This window comes from Dicentrarchus labrax, unplaced genomic scaffold, assembly GCF_905237075.1.
Source record: "Dicentrarchus labrax unplaced genomic scaffold, dlabrax2021, whole genome shotgun sequence".
Taxonomy (NCBI): domain Eukaryota; kingdom Metazoa; phylum Chordata; class Actinopteri; family Moronidae; genus Dicentrarchus; species Dicentrarchus labrax.
Genome location: NW_026136715.1, coordinates 17,711,308 through 17,728,753, shown reverse-complemented (window position 1 = coordinate 17,728,753; position 17,446 = coordinate 17,711,308). Strand labels below are relative to the sequence as shown.

The 17,446-nt window shown below is 39.5% G+C and overlaps 2 long non-coding RNA genes across 3 annotated transcripts in view; one reads left to right on the top strand and one right to left on the bottom strand.

Moving 5' to 3' along the window:
• The window catches only part of LOC127377483 (uncharacterized), a 28,377-nt gene extending 18,546 nt beyond the window's left edge, over window positions 1–9,831 (bottom strand). Inside the window, exons 1-3 of one of the 2 annotated variants that reach the window (XR_007887699.1) lie at window positions 9,627–9,831; window positions 7,935–7,991; window positions 1,096–1,440 (exon numbers count right to left, since the gene is read on the bottom strand). This is a non-coding gene — a long non-coding RNA (uncharacterized LOC127377483). Of the gene's footprint in view, window positions 1–1,095; window positions 1,441–7,934; window positions 7,992–9,626 lie in introns of those variants that run through there. The other variant, XR_007887698.1, reaches the window with a different exon arrangement.
• A 5,637-nt stretch (window positions 9,832–15,468) lies between these two features.
• LOC127377485 (uncharacterized) lies at window positions 15,469–17,150 on the top strand. Its single transcript, XR_007887700.1, has 2 exons — window positions 15,469–15,664; window positions 16,942–17,150. It is a non-coding gene; the product is annotated as an uncharacterized LOC127377485 (long non-coding RNA).
• Window positions 17,151–17,446: the final 296 nt, after the last annotated feature.

The window sequence follows — 17,446 nt, the reverse complement described above, 5'->3', positions numbered from 1 at the left end:
CTTAAGGGGATCATTGTAAAAGATCTCAAGGGACTTTCTCTGGATGTAGAGAAGGTGAAAGAGGTTAACATTACATCTACTCATGCGCAACCTGTAGTGTGCAGGTCAAAGCCATTGTTATGTCAGTCTGTTATGATGCTGAGATGATGGCAAACACTTAAGCAGAGGACAGATACATGCCAGTGTTAAGGTGCGTTAAGTTGCCAGAAAAGTAATGTATCTTCCAAGGAGAATCATTATACCACTTCCCCAGTCACTGCTGTACAGCCAGCAAATCACAGCCAATTAAGAACCCTTTAAACTTACAAGTCAAGCATCACTTGTTGTGCTGTCCATAATGGGGTTTTATGGATATGAAGCAGTTCTGATAGCTGCATTGGTCTTGCGATGAATGTTAAACTTTACAGGAAATGTGGCCTGTGTAAGAATGGTGTTGGAAACTAAACAGATCATTTGGTGCGTACAGTTTTTCTGGGACACAAAGAGAGGGGATAAAAGAGGCTTTGGAAGCTGCATGTTTGATCCAATTCTATCTTTTCATGAGAATCACACTTTCTACTTATTCTGAGAGATAAACAATTCAGGCCTGTTTCCTAAATTTTTTGTGTCAGTTTTCTGTTTTCTGCTAACGAGATGTCACTAATATGTACTGGAATGCTGTTTGAATAGACAATTTGATGGGCCACGAAGAACTTAATGATGTATACCAAATGTGGGGGGACAGCTTCTAAGCGCAGATTTTTGTAGACAAACATAGCTGTTGACAACATTTTCCACCCAGTTTGCCATTTCTGTCAGGCTTAAAATCTAAAATTAAGAACAAAATGTTTCCAAGGTACCACAACTGTTAACAAATCATGTCTTATTAGCATTTTGCCCCAATTGGTCAAATTGTAAGGACACATTATGAAAAAACTGCCACTTAGCAGGAAGGAAATCATAATTAAAAGAAAAACAGAATTCTTGCATGTGTGCATTTGGATAAAACAAATCTGACTGTGTACCTGCGTTCCTTTTAACTGATTAAAAACAACATAAATCAAACATTGCATGTTCGCCATTTACATAAATGCAGCCTCCTATTGTAATGTGAATTTTTTTGTATTGTTCCTCTCTGCACATAGCAGCTTATTCGAGCTTAATTTGTGCCACTGTGTCTTCCTGTGAGCAGACCCCAGTCATCTTTAAACGGCTCCATTTAAAATGCAATTTGATTATCTGCCAAATTGCTACCAAGTCTTTCCCTCTGCAGCTTGGGGATGGGGGGTAAAAATTTTAATTAGCATTTGTGCATAAAAGAGAGGTCTTTGTTGCATTTTGAACACGGCATCCCAGAATGACCACCACTTTCAAAGAGTCATCACCCAAACGATTTCAAACTAATAGATCCAAAGGGAGAGGAGCAGTCCTGGCACGGAGGGGTGGGGGTCTTCAGTGGCACTGAAAAAAACCCACAGGACATGGCATGTTTAAATAATCCAAAACTTTTCTTTAATCATAGTTTAGAAAATTGGCTGGGACCTTCAGCAGGAGACAGCTGCTCTGCCCCATAGCCATTTAATGAGATTCACTGAGGGTTTCCCTTAAAATATTTACGCTGTCCCATGGCACAGCAATATTGTCCTAGAATGGGGAGATAAGAGCCAAGGAGGTGTGTTGAAGTTCTCCTAATCAATTTGCTAATTACTGGAGCAGCTATAGGAGAGGAGAGAGGAGTCCCTTCTGGCAAGCTGTATTCTAATAAACGCTGAAAAATTTATTTACTCCCTTAGCCAAGAGGAATTCTGAAGTGGGATTACAGCAGAGGGCTGATTGAGACAGAGCTGTGTTGTGGTTGAGGTCGCAGTCAAAGGAGCAAGGAGAGGTCTCCAAACATAAAAGGATCTCTCAGGAACCGCACCTTTGCATCTGCTCAGGGAACGGAGATGGCAGACTCTTACAGACTTGGCACAAAAAGACCTGACTGCTATAGCTACATATCAACAAATATTAATGAGCTTCTGGTTCTTGCATAATAAAAGAGGTTATAGTGGGAGTTAACGCATATGTATGCGGTATACACAGTGCATAACTGACTCCAAAACAAAAAGAAAGGATGTGTAAAAAGTATCTCCAGGTATACTGAGATATAGAACAAGACAATCACTTTAATACTTAATTTCATGGGAGCTATAGGTCGGTATCCTACTTGGACCAGAGGGCAGCAGGCCCAGACATTATGGCAGACGTTAGGGTTGTGTGTTTGAAGCCATACTTGTGCCCTCTGGCACAGGCTGACCCTCCCTCCCAACCTCTGGGACTGAGGGCAACCCTGGACCTGTCATAGAACACAGCCCACATCTTCTTCAGGGTTGGGGGCAAAATCTGCTTCCCTTCTTCAATGCCACATTATCTATAAGCCCGCTTCCCTCTCCAAGGCCTGTAGCCAATAGCATGTTACCTGGATCAAGACAGGTCGAAGGTCACCATAAACTGGGAGTTTGAAGGGCATTAACATAAGCTAATCACGGGCCACAATGGCAGAAGTACAGTGAAGCAAGAGAGTTAGACCCTGGGGTGCAATGTGTGGGTGGGTAGGTCAATAAGTAGAGCCCGACTGGAATACTGCTGATATTATTGGCCTATATCAGCCAATCACAGACATTGGAAGTCAGTCCTCATCAAACTTATACAAGTATGATGTAGAAACGTAACTGTAGAAAGCCACCAGTGGATCTTAATAAACAAACAAATAAACAAACAAACCAGTGCACATACACTGAGAATGGACATTGAAGTAGGAGACATCTTGTGTCCAACAGGAAAACTTCATTTTTAATGAAGTAGAAGTAGAAGCCTTTTTAAGAATTTTAAGGTGGAAATAATACTTCTTTTGTGGAAAAAACATATCAGATACACATTATAGTTCCAAGAGGACTACTTGTATATATATCCTAATACGTGTCGGTGCAAAATTAGTGCACAATCGACATAGAAAATGTCTATTTTCATTTTAGTTAAAGAAATCGATGAATTTTCCCCTCTAAAATCGGTATCTGACTCAATCAGATATACCTATATCAGTTGGGCTCTATCGAAAAGCTTGTGTCCCTGCTGTCGTCCGTGGACAAACTATCTGTGTTGTTAAAACATCCTGCATAAAATCTCTGCCTGATTAAACTACCTTTATTATTATTATAAACTATCTTCCAATTTGCAATCATTAGATTGACACTAAATAAAACCACACAAAAAAAGGAAAACAACAACACAGACTTTTTAGTATTTCCAGTGTATTTCCATGTAACTCTATTTATTTCTCCAATCAACTTGTTTCCCTAACTCCCACAGTCTCTCCAGTGTAACTGAGCGCATTGGATCTGAGCACAATCCCACCGAGAATTGAGGCAAAAACAAAAACACAAAAAAACCTGTTGCTGTGACATTTTGTTCCCTCTCACCTCAACGCACGCCAGTCACAATGGACCGGTGTGTGGGGGATCTGTGTTCAGATCACCATGGTGATGGCTCTCTGCCTCCCAAGGCTCCCTGGAGGGGGGTTGGAGGGTTGGTGGTGGGGGAGGAGGGGGCAGTAATGGAGCAGGTTGCCAACCAAGCCTCAACCAAAACGCAGTGAGGAGAAGAGATGTTCCTAAAAGCATCTTCCATGTGTAACATGGCAACGTTTTCAGCCCAGTCAGAGTTAGGTCCACTAGCAGTTCAGCCTCTAAACTCAACATACAATAGAACAGAGCAATTGACACCACAGCAATCAAAAGAGGCTGACATGTTGCAGGGAAAGCCTTTCACTCCTTAACCTTTAAAAGGGCAAAAAATAGAACAAAATGGTGCAGGTTCATGAGCAAAGGTCTGAGAACATCTGTCTCTGGGTAAATCATCCTTACATGACAGAAAGGCAAAGAGATGGCATTACACTGAGCAAGACAAAAGGGCACTCCCACTCTACACCATCAGCTCCAATTTCATTTGTTTATTTGACCGTTGTCCCCTTCTTGGACAATTAAGCAAACATATTCCCAAGAGGATCCAAGATTCAAATACATCGGCAGTATAAAGCTGGAGACGAGGCCTGGAAACAAATTTTCTTACAAGGGTTAATATGGTTGGTTGATCCAACTACATCTAATATTTGAACAACCAAAATATCTGTGGGGAAATGCATTTTTCTATGGCAAATGGCAACTTTTTCAAAGTGAAAATATTTGAGTGATAATTTGTCACCCCTCCACAGACTACAGGTTAGACTGAAGACACAAATAGCATGTGCTGTGTGCTAAAATTATCTTTAATCGTGACTGTTTGTTTGTACTGAAACAAATGGCACACATTCATGCTCCGCCCCAACTTTCATATTGTTTTGTGTGAGAGGTAACCTTTTGAAAAAACATTTTTATCAACACTTAAATGGGAATCTGGTTAAACTAGAATCTATAAAGTTGCCACTGAGACCTGTGGCACATATTTGTCATTAGGAAACTCTTGTGATACATTACAGGGTTGGGGGAAAACCGATTCCCATAATATTTGCAATTCTTATCTTCTGAAAAATTCATGTATTTTTGTTACATCGTTAACAACATTATGCTGACAGAAAGAAAAATCCAGAACCCTACCGTGAGAACACAGCGCAGTACCTGGACACTGATAGAGTTATCCAGTAGTTAGTCAAGTTTTTGGGCTCCGTTTGGATTCAATAACTTAACAAATAGCTTTTACAGATGACCCATGTTTGCAAAGTGGAGCAGCATGGGCAAATGGCTGACCAACACTTTTCTCTGCTTTTATTCTTATATAGACCTTAGTCAAGACCTTTTAAGTATGAGCTATGTTAATATTGAAATTCAGTGGATTCAGTAAAAACATTCACAGTTTGACACACTGCACACTGGAGTAAAAAAGCCTTGCTTTTCTATTCATTGGATCGAGAATCAATTTTGAAATCGAGAATCAATTCTGAAATCAAAAATGGATTCTGAATCAAATCATATACCAAGAATTGGAGTTTGAACCAAGTCATGAGATTCTGAACGATTACCACAACTAATAAAAGAGCAAAACATATTCCTGAGTCATATTGACAAGTTAATTGTGCTGAGGAAAAAAAAACAGACTGCCCCATATACTTGTCGAGAGAGCAGTCGACAGGTCTTTCAAGAATGCTATGTTTAAGAAAAACAAAAAAATCTGACTCTTAAGTGAATTCTGAGACATTTAGACAGTTTTAAACTCTACAAGTAGCGTAGGTGCTTAGACTGCAATGGGTAGATTTTTAAAACAAGAGCTTTAAAACTGTCAGACGATTAAACAGCAAGACCCACTCACTGTACTAATTACTAGAAGTATAAAAATCATCTTCTGCTGTGATTTCACTGTGGACTAAGATTAATGTGCCAGACATGTCTCACATGTGATTTGATTAATGAACAGGAATACTGTAATATTACTAACACTGTAGAATGCACTAGGTGACACAACATTGGACTGTAAGCTTAGTACAGTATATAAATACATACTGCATTGGATTTCCATTAAAGCAACATGGTTGATCAACCACTACAAGTGGCTGGCAATTTGTCAAATGAGTTAATTGGTCACCGGTTCATCCAATTCATCTTAATGCTTGTTTTTGGACCACACCCAAAGAACAGTGAATTAGGCATGCACTGCAGCCAACAGTTACTTTGAGTACAAGACTGAATCCCTTGTGGGGAATGGTGCCAAAGTCAAAACGGTCTTATTTAGATTTTTAATCAAGCGTTGTGCTCCTCACCTGTCTATTCTTAGAACTTCTACTGAATTATTACAGCCCACACCAGATCTTATGACTAAATACAACTGTTTTTAGTGTGATGCAGAACTGTTTACTCACTAAATGCCAGGTGGTGCACGCACTGAAAAGCTACAGGCTGGGGGAAAGGGCCTAACCTTTATACATTGTCTAAACGTCCTCACTTTCTCCTTGAACATCTATCCTTAAATGTGCTCCTCTGGTCCCCTCCCTGTCCCAAAGTGGCCAGCTGGGAACGGTGCACATGTGCTTACGTCCCTACTAACCTTGGCCAGTGTAAGGATTACCTTGCATTTACACTCAATGCTCCTTCTTTCCTTAAGACTTATTAAGAATGATAATGAGCTCGGAAAGGGGCAGCATGTCCCTTTCTCAGCTCTGTGAAAGCTCTTCTCTGTCTTTCTCTACGTTTACTTGTCTTATTCCTCCCTCTATTCTTCCTCTCCACCTTTTCTGCAGTCTCTCTCTCCCTCTCTCTCCTTCTCTCTACCGTATTGAAAGGACCCAGGACAAATTACCAAAAAGGCCATTTTCATCTATGAACTGCAGGATTTAATCGATACTTATTTCATGCCTTCAAAATCAACCCTATATTACTGTTGTCTGTGTGATTTGTTTATTTTGCTCTGGAATATTCCTTCAGTGGAGGGTGGGGGGGGTTGAGAATGCACGGGATGCAATTCACCTTGAACCTCCATTATATTGGATTTCTCTACTGGCTGATCAAGCATGCAAAAAGGACATTTCCTTAGCACTAAAATAAAAACAATAATGATGATTAAAAAAACATGTGTGCTATTTGTGCTGGTATAACGGTACGTGTTGAAGGCAGCGTATTTTTACAAGGCAAAACACTATGGTTGTGGTAGTGTGAATTTGTATACAAAATCATTACACTGAGGGCAATTGATAAAGCTTATGTGCTGGAAACAAAAGTAATGGCTCCTAAAGCCTGTCAAATGCCGCCTGGGATTACTGACGCTTATTTGACATCAAAGACCTGAGGTCCACAGCCAAGGTCAAACAGAAAAGGAATACACATGGGTTTAATTCTACACACCCCTTGACAGATGCAGATGGGTACTTATGAGACATGAGGCATTTCACTGACTGATAGGGCTGCAGGAAATAAGAATGTTGGAGGCATCACACACTGATTAACCAATGAGATTCTCAACTAGTAGAGTGAACCAGGAGCACAGCACTACAGGCTATATTTCAAGTGCCATTTTAGAGAGACAGTGAGACACAATAAAAAAGGCCTGGAGTACCCTATCCATAAACACTGAACTGAACACACAAACCAAATCTCAATTAAAACAGCACAAATTGATAATAAGCATCACTGCCTTCTCAGCTCAGGAGACTTACCCAGCTATACCTTCACCTATAGTGACATGAAAATGAAAAATTATGAAAGAAGGAAGGCAGAGGGCGAGCAAAAGAGAGGTAGAGAAAGAGGGGCAGTATGTTTGACAGATGGATGTTGCAGTGTCTCATCAATGCTGAAGAGAGATGAGAACCTGTACCACCACTCTGACAGCGAAGGCTGGCTTGTGTCCTGCTAGAGATGGACCTCCAGACAGCAGACACATGCCGTCACCTTTCAGAGATGCACTGAGGGAGCACACAGGATGAAGAGCTGGAAACTGCTTCAGCTGATCACTTCACATCTCCTTTTGGACAGACTGTATAGGAGAGTGTGTAAATAGCTCTGCAATGCACTGAGGTGAACTATTGTACCCTGTAGTGTCACCTGCTGTTGGTTATTATTTTTGGCGACCTTATAAAATAGGAGACACCTCTATAGCAAATTTACCTTTAGTCTGGCTAATGCTTGCTATTCAAATCACACAAAATGGAAGCTGATTTCAGGTCTAAACATGTGTTTTTAAGCTCGCCTGTTTAAGTGTCAAGTGTGTGCTTGCTTTGCATGCATGAATACATCTGCAACAGTAAGGCTGCACAGCTGCTGCATTATGAGGGTATTATGGAAAATACCTCAAAAGCACACACTGTGTGCATAATGCATCTTTTTACATTATAAAATTATTTAATCTACAAGTGATTTGTAAGACAAAAAAAATCAAAGCACAAAAAGGGACATCAAACCTGTAAAAATGAAAAACAAAACTTTCATGTTTACCTTGTGTTGTACTAGCAGTGGCATTTTTAATATAGAAGACGGCTTTCCATGAATGATCTGTTTAACCAAAGACAGGAGAGAGAGAAAAAAAGGATAATTAATTACTTTTGTGAGCTATTGCACGGGAGAGACAATAAACCTGCCTGGTCGCCATGGATATGACATATTTGCTCTGAAAACAACACAATAATTAGCAAAGGAGAAAGATCCGGCGAGAATATGAGAACTCCGGGTTTAAAGTGCCAGTGATCTATTCCTGTCCTCGTCTTCATCCCTGATAATAATAACAAACAGTGGCAAGCACACAGCACAGACATTTAGAAATGCACAAGAGAAGAAACAGTGACCCTTTACAAAAGCATGTTAAATTAAATCTCACATCATAGTGGTGTTTTGTAGAGATCACAACTAACCAACCAAGCACAATATGTACAGTGTTTTTAAACAGATTGTTTGTTCTACAGTCGGTGGAAGTCAGAAAATCTGCCTTCCAGCCACTGAGAGCAGGAACTGCAGAAAAATCATATTTACCATAGCAAATACAGTTTGTCTGTCTGTCTGTCTGTGTCTGTGTGTGTGTGTGTGTGTGTGTGTGTGTGTGTGTGTGTGTCTGCGTGTGTTTGCTGTGTGGTGTCAGAGAGGTGTATAACCTGCCAATAGTTGACACACCATTTTAGGCAAATGGTCAGGTTTTACAAACAGTTTAATAATGATGTGTTATTTATGATGTATTTATTTACAACAGCCTGTTGTCATGCATTATAATTTGGCCTACTATTTGACACTACATCCCCAATTAACTTGGCACACACGCGAGATAAAGAAAAAAATATTTTCAGAAGTCATTTACAAACAATCTTAAACAGCAGAACTTCCGCATTTCAGGCTTAGAATATTGATTGCATTTATAGTAGTTCCTCTATTTACGGTAAATGATACTGTATGAAGGCTACTACCTGTTTAGAGGCAACCAAAGAAGTTTCACTAAGTTTTTTCTAGACAAAAACAGAGACTTTCGGCGCTGAAGTCGCACCCAAAAGTCGCTCATTTGTGTCGTTTGTGCAGGTTTGGAGAAGTGTCAGCGGACAGCAATTACTAATGCTGTAGGTCTGGGCTGCTGAATAAATATTAAAATACCTCTTATCATTCTCGTTTTCACGTTGTCGCTTATAAGCTTAATATTTGGCATTAGGAGTCTCTGAGCTCGCCTTGACTGTGCAAAAAGTACGAACTGAGGGGGGGAGAAAAGTTGCACCTATCTGTCTCAACTTTGCAACGGGGCTGGCTTTTGGTCGCCTGCGGCTCTCACCCGGTCTTTGACGGCTTTGAATTTGACTGTTGTGTGAATTAACAAAGTTTTAGGAGAGCCCGGTGCTCTCGTCGGCGTTTTCAGAAAGAGTACAGTAGCTTCACTAACAGACTGTGTGAGTCGCTCCAGACCTGCTGCTGTCGGCGCTGCTGCTGCCGCCGCTGCATCGAGGCTGGGAGTCACACCGTGTTTACCGACAAGTCCTCACGTCAAGTCTCTATCATCTCCAGCGTCATTTCCTATTTTAAACTGCTTAACAATGCTCGTTTGCAGTGTCACGGTCACAGCGAGGAGCACTTTGGTGTCGCTTCCTGCAGAAAATGATGTGTTTGGAAAATGAAATGAGCATGTACAGTAGTTGAGAGGAAAAGGGAAACTCTTACCTGTGGTACTTCGCTGTCTTTCGGTGACTTCCAACTAAAGGGGCGTGTGTTTACGCTGGGAAACGTGAGCGCTTTCATTATTAAAGTTGCCACATTTTTTTTTCAGTTTTTCTGGTTTTATTGTAGCATTTTCTAATTTCTTACAGGGCGAGTCGCCCGGAAGATCTGCCCTGGAGACCGGCTCCAAGTGGGAAGAGGAGTCCTTAATTGAATTTCTCGGTTAGCAGGTGTTGTTTGGAAAACCTGGACTGGAGTTTAATGGCGGTCCCTCTCTCAGCTGACAGCTTGTCAGAAGTTTGCTCTTTTACTTTAAGTTTGTTTATTTCGGGGCATCCTAGGTGTTTTAAATAAATAAAAGTTAACAAAAGCCAGATTTTAATATGTCACCCTTCACTTGCTGACTGAAGCAGATATAGTTAAAAAGGGCGTCCCATTTAGGTTGATTGAGACACCTATATTTTGTCTCTGTTTGCACAGGTACTGAGTAGTATTTGTCTGCCAGAAAATAAATATCACATAGCTGCATTACCTGGTGTTTCAGCTCTATGGGACAAAACAAACTCACTATAGTGCATTTAACCAGCTGTAAATTAGCAAACAACTGCCTCAGCTAGCTTAACTGCAGTGCCTACTTACACTGGGCATCCACATTGACTCGTCTTTCTGACCACCTGCTGTATGTAACTTCAGCCCATTATTGCTCAATGGTTTCTCTGTTTTTGTACAAGCTCAAGGGACAAAAAAAAACTGTGTCTTTGGCCTCTGACTTTCTCCACCAGCCACCCCATTATTCAGTCACTATCAGGACACTGCACTTCAGGTAATGGCTGCCCACGAGTGAAGTCCCGCCCCCTTCCTTGCCCCTCTGCTCCCCAAACATCAATCATCATCTTCCCTCTTTGAAAATCTGAAACATGTCACTGGGTCTTTCTGTGGTTGTTCCCAAATTCACCTGCCAATAGAAATACATTAGTTAATGTATTTAACTACAAAATGTACATGAAACCCCAGGAACATGTTTTAGCTTGTTTTTTTTAAAAGGCTGATGATACAGAAGCTATGAAAAGAGGTTAGCTAAGAGATGGACCATGAATTGTGTTTGCTTTGTTGATCCGGATAACCAAAGCAATGAAATGAACAGTGGTTTGAGGATGAAAGACGATAAAGTGCTTTTGGTTTGGTTTGGTTCTATTACCCTTGTAGTAAAATATATACATAAGCATACATGAGAAATTACACAACACACAGCAGAGTGGGCTATTGTATATTTATATGCAAAGTCAAAATAAATTTTACCAAATCCCAAATAAATTCTGAAAAAAAATTAAATCAGTCTTGGTATTCAGTGGTATAAGGACAGAAGTAACCCTTAACCTGACTATAGTCTACTGAATTTTGTTATAGGCCATGTTTCTCTTTAGGGCATTCATTTTATAGGAAAAAAAAATCACTGAAGCACTGTGTCTACAGAAAGCTGGACCATACAATATATGATAATTGCGCATTAAACTATTTCACATAAACAGTGGGTCCCCATGTTTTGTCTATAAAAATAATTATTGCTGGTATCATGCAAATATTGGCATGACCCAAACTATGAAACTCCAAAATATCTCCCAATATGCAAATGTTGGGGTTATGGCTATTTTGAAATTTTTCCATGAAACTGATTTTTTTTTTCTGTTCCTTGGAGGCAGCGGAAAGAGCTGCAGACACAACACTGACATATTATCACAGTTGCTTGTTTACACACTCATTCATTTAGAGACTTGTTTCTGGACTGCCGATAAATCCAATGGCTCTTCTTTTAGCTCTGTTTTTTTCTCCACCAACTCTTTGGAGAAATATCTAACTCTAAATGCTCCCTTATGTGCACCAGTTAGTCGCTAATCTTGTCTGTCTGCTGATTGGTGTTTTTGGAGCTTTTCTAGCTGAAAAACAGCTGCTTACTGCAGCTGGAAATGGGGTTGAAGTGAAGTTGAGGGCCGTAGTACCAAAACAATTAGCTGAAAGGCACTAAAACGCTCCAAACTGAGGGCAACTGCACTGACCCCTGTCACAGTATTAACAGTATCCATTGTTAATGTAATAATATTAAATCGTAGTATTTGAAAATCATTTTATTATTAATATTAAATTATATTTAGTCCATACATTGATTCAAACTTTAAATAAAATGTAAAACAAATTGTCCTCTATAATTTCACAAGGACTGTCACTATATGTGTGTAGTTTCAGTTTCACAATTAATCAACCACTATTTACAGTGTTTTCCAGAGTCAATTTAAAGTTTACCTTCCTATTGGCAGAACACTAATGTCACCTCCTGTCTTTGTTTTCCTTCTCTCTCACCTTTCCTACCACCTACCATACATCAATAATTTACTGTAAAATATTCTGAGCATGAGACTCCTTGAAGGTATTCCAGGAGTAAACCCCACAGGAATAGTGGGGCTGTGATAATGTATTTTAAACTTGAACTTTCCTTATCTAAATTCTGCAGTCTTCTGAACTATTGACAAACAGATTATTGCCAATTAGCAGTTTTGTGATGTGTCCTGTTGTACATAATAAAGAATCGAGAGGATCGATGGCAAAGTCAACTAACAAGGTATATAGTGCTTTAATCTCTTCCTTGTGTGGTTTAGGATTCAGGGATTGTGACCTACTGCTTGGTATACCTCCAATACATTTAGGATATTTGTTAATTGATTTGTCATATTATAATCAGAAGCCCATCCCATTTAAACATCTGTGCACCCAAGATTTTCCAGTTCACAAAATTCAAGGTTAGGCTGAATAATTTCACAGAAGAACTTTATCTCATGCTTTTTTAAGGGGATTAAAGGTTTTCAATGGCATTTCGACTTTTTTGCTTTGACTAGAAAGCCTTTAACACCTGCCACTATTAGATTTGAATAAATTCAGCTTAAAATATCCACTTAATAAATATTGTAGGGCTTGTTCATAGTTCAGGACCACTTCTTATAATCTGTGGCTGTGTGTTATTATGTAGTATATTCTGTATATATTCAGTGCTGATGAGGCCTTTCAATGTCTTCACCTCCACCTATTCGCCACCACTTAAAACATCAACATGATGACTCACCCAGAAACATTAATGCTCTGTATATAGTTAAGAATGTCAGTGGTAAATTTAAAAAAAGCACACCTTATGAGGCATAAATCTTTGTGTCATTGTATATATTTTATGCCCAGTACCCTGGAATGTGTTCTTCTTAAGCAAACCCCCCACGGTCACTGCAGAGGTCTAAGCATCCCATCCATCAGTGGGTTCCTCCTGATGTTGCAATACTGTGATACAGAATAATAAAGAAGTAAGAAAGACCAGAAAATCAATAGATTATTCTGCAGATCACTTGATTCAGTAATGATCCAGTCCATTTATCGCCAGCCGTTGATTCATAAGGCCTGCTCTCAAGGGCGTACCCAGCCCACCTCTGCCCTGCTGACTCCTTTGCCATTGATACTACTAATTATAAAACATTAAAAGCTAATCACATGGCAGTCCAAGGTTAGAAAAGACATACAGTTTGGTTAAACTAAAAGGTTCATTTCACCAAGAGCGAATCAAAGCCAATATATAGCTTTGATTCACTGATATTAGATAGTCATATTTATACCAAAGAACATGAGGTATATATGTATATGTGTATATATATATATATATATATATATATCTCAAAAAGCTATAATAGGAATACTCTTGATAAAGCACAAGACATGGATTATGAATAGCAACACATGATACTGTTAATTAGTTCTGTTGCTTAAAAGGACGCTCCTTTCTGAGAAATATATATTTATATTAGGAAATACCTATAGTCAGATTAAAATATCTATATTTGTTTCAGCATAAGACAAGACTGGAAGGGTGAAATGTTTGTTTAAATAAATACAAACATATTACCATACAAGATAACCCCACTATGAGGACAGGATTTTTGAGCTGCTGTGTGCAGTCATGACTTCCAGCAGCTGTTGGTCAAGAAATATCTCCAACACACAACTGTTCCTAAAGCTACAATGTATCAATTTTCTATTTCTACACTTGAAAAAGAGTTTCAACATATGGCTATAGAAGGTTTTTTTTGTCAACAGGGTTTCTGTTACTGCAGTTGGTGTAAACACTTCCTTCCTTGACCTATATCAGTGCTGGACACACTGAGATGAAATTGATATCAAACGTGTCATCTGATGTTGGATTGCACATTTTCCAGTGTGTCAGTCCTTTTGAAAGCCTTACCAACACCTAATGCAGGGATTTTCAACAAGTGTGCCTTCAAATACGCATACAATATAAAACAAAGTAAATTAGTACAAATAGAACATTTTTATCTGCCCAGAATGAACTGTCATTAGTGAAATGTCTCACTCACTCACTCTCATTTGATAGCATATGCCATCATAATCTCCTTTCTTGCACAGATCTCTAAGATAGCTGTAGCAGCAGCCATATGCGCCGAATCACATGGGTGCTCTGGTGCTTGAGCCCCTTGAGCATCTACCGATTGAGCTGGAAAGGCCAATTAAAAAAATAAATTAATGATAATCTTAAATAATATATTGGTTATACTAATATACACGCAATCAACGTGGTTGTTGTACTAAGTTTACAGTATATATATACTTCTGCTATACAACTCTCCTACCTTAAATGTAAAACTCAATTAAACATAGTGATGTTGAGACCTTTTGAACAGTCCAAATTGACTCTGTAGTCTGCAGTGCGAACACACAGCGTCTGTACATTTTCCAACGTACGGCCATTCATAATTTTTTAATGTGAGATCTGCCAGGCCGAGCAGATCTGGTACCCACACCGGTTCCCTTACAGTAAACAAAAACAGGATTTTATCCATCTAGTTCTGTGTCTAACTTTAGCAGAGCAGTCAATAAAATATATATTTTTTAAAATTGGGAATCAGCGCAACCAACAGAGGTCCAGTACATGTAAAATTAGCTGCAGACAGATACACAACAGGAAAGTCACACATGAACAAACGCATGATCCCCTCCAGGCTTATGCTTGCAGAGATAACAAAAACAGAAGATGACTGAGAGCATTTGGCCAAGAGCTCTGTGTGTGCTTGACATCAGTACCAGCCCAAATTGTAACACCCACAGCAGTACTGCCTGCAGGTTCTCAATTAATCACAATACCTGTTTTATGTTCATCTAAACAAGCTCAGGTTTCACACTGAAAGTAAGTGCTACTGTAAATTTGTAGGCCACAAAAACACAGTTAAACATGAATGTGACATTTTATAATGTCTTAGTGAAACAACACTGTGTGTGTGATTGTCCTTTTGTCTTCACACATAAAAAGTTTGCCATAGGCATAAAAAGTTTGAAAAAGAGTGGTCAAATGAGCTCATGTTTAATCAAATGTACACGATATGCATCTGGCTGTAGAGAACAGCACAAGTTGGGTTGTATAAACTTTGTGAACATGTACTGTTTTTGTGGCAAAAGTGACATTTCGATCAATGAAGAAGACACATGCCCTCCACAAGCCTCCGAACCGTCCACTGGCAGGAGCTTTATCAAGGTCGACATATTTTCAGTCACATTGCATGAGAGGGCCGATGAACTGGCATTCACCTTAATTAAATAAAGACATGTACAAATGTCCTTTAGCAGGTGGCTGTCTTATGGAAGTTAACGGTGGTGGCAGCTGCCTATGTATGGTAAACAGGGAGCATTTTTGAAAAGTGATGGTGGCTGGTGAGGGAGGAGGGGGCGAGCGGAAGATTGGACAGCTGTCGCCATACCCACCTCACTGTGCTGACTTAGAGCTAATGCTCGATCAAGCCTTTGTATATATTTTTCCAGAGCATTTCAACACTGTGTACACCTAGTGTTTGAGGCCGCGCAGAGACACATTTGGTGTGACAGATGTACACAGCACATGAGCAGCAGAGGGCAAGAGCTGAAATGCCTTGGCCAGTGAATGACTCTTTCTGTCAAACTTCAGGGATAAGCATGAATTTCTCATGACCTCAAACACAATGGTGGTAAGAAGATATTTTTCCTACAGTTCTTTTAACAAATTAAACAAGTCTCTATGAACCTAGTTGTTTGTCTTTTCATCCCAGGACAATATGTTTTCTCCATCTAAGCTATTTACATCTTTAGGCAGTGGACAATAAGAGGTAGGTGGTGACTTCCTCAATCACTTCCAACAGGAAATTAAGGTGTGGGTCCTTTGTAAAAACTACAGTATGACACCAATCTTACGTTTTCGCAAAACAAGTTATATATTCTGTGTTAAAGGACAAGTGTGTAGGATTTAGTGGCATCTAGCGGTGAAGTTGCAGACTGCAACCATTTGAATACCGCTCAGCCTTCCAAGTGTGTAGGAGAAACTACGGTTGACATGAAACTCGCAAAAAATATAAAAGGCACTATTTAGAGCCAGTGTTTAGTTTGTCCGTTCTGGGCAACTGTAGCGGCGGTTTAAAATGGCGGTTCAACATGGCAGACTCCGTAGAAGAGGACCCGATTCCTCCGTAGATAAAAACAGCTCATTCTCATTCTAACGATTCATATTTTCAGGTGATTATACACAAATAAAAAAAATATGAATATTGTATTTCATTTCTGCCAACAGATTCTCCTGAATGTTACGCACTGGACCTTTAGGAGCTTTTTAATCCAAAACAGTCTGTGCTGAAAGTTCAAAGCATGAAATGATAACAGGAAAGAGCTGTTGCTTTAAGACATCATTGCAGAAGCTGTATTCACACATCTAAACTAAAAGCAAAATGGTCACCGCACCATATGGTGATGATAAGATGTCCAGGTAAAATCTAATTTTAATAAATTCCTAATCAGCTTGGAGGGACACTGAAACAACATAGTTAATAGAAATGTGTAGAGTCAGCAAGGTCTTTCACAGCTGTGGTCTTTAATAAGATTTGAGAGGCATACAACAACATTGCAGTCAATGTCATGTTGAGCTGCTCTCTCTGTCTGTAACTCCAGCAGAGGGAAAAAAGAACAGACAAATAAGGGAGGCAAGGGGAGGAAAACATGGTCATCTGTTTCAAAAGAGCTGAAATCTGATCTCTGGGGGGAGAGGCGTAGTCGGAGGTACTGTATAGTACATATCATCTCCCTCTGATCATTCATGCTTTCTAATTACAGAAGGTGAGGAGGGCCATAATTTTATCGTATTTGTTTTGCATCACTGCAAAAATAGAAAATGAGGGCTCGCCAAGCTGCACCAATTTACTTCATTTCGACCTTGATTAAAAGAAAATTAATTGCCACATCTCTCATTATGTTGCAGGCAGCATTTGATGACGCGAATGGAAAAACTCAAAAATAAGATGCAAAGGCTCAGAGGGAGTGTGAGCTCGACCTGGATGTTCTGCAGACAGCACACTCCTCTAATGATGAAAATAAACAGGCTCTCGCCACAAAGCCACCTCAGGAAAATGTCGAAGACGTTACAATACTGTAATTGAAGATTCTTAATAAAGGATATTGTGGAGCTTTGATATTTTGTTTTGCACACTAATTCTCAGCATTTGTACTGCAGATGCTTTATACTAATCTATTGTGTTTTTTTGGATCTAATGGAAATTTGTTTAACACATGTATCATACTTGTTTGTTTTTTTTATACTGCAAACTATTACTTTTAAGACCTGGATTATGAAATAGCAAAACAAGTCATTTAATGCAGTTGTTACAGAAATCTGCCCATTGCAAATAATATAATAATAATCACAAACCAAACATTTAAATCCTATTTATGTCCCTCAAGCCCCTGCAGCTCCTCCCCTCCCTAAG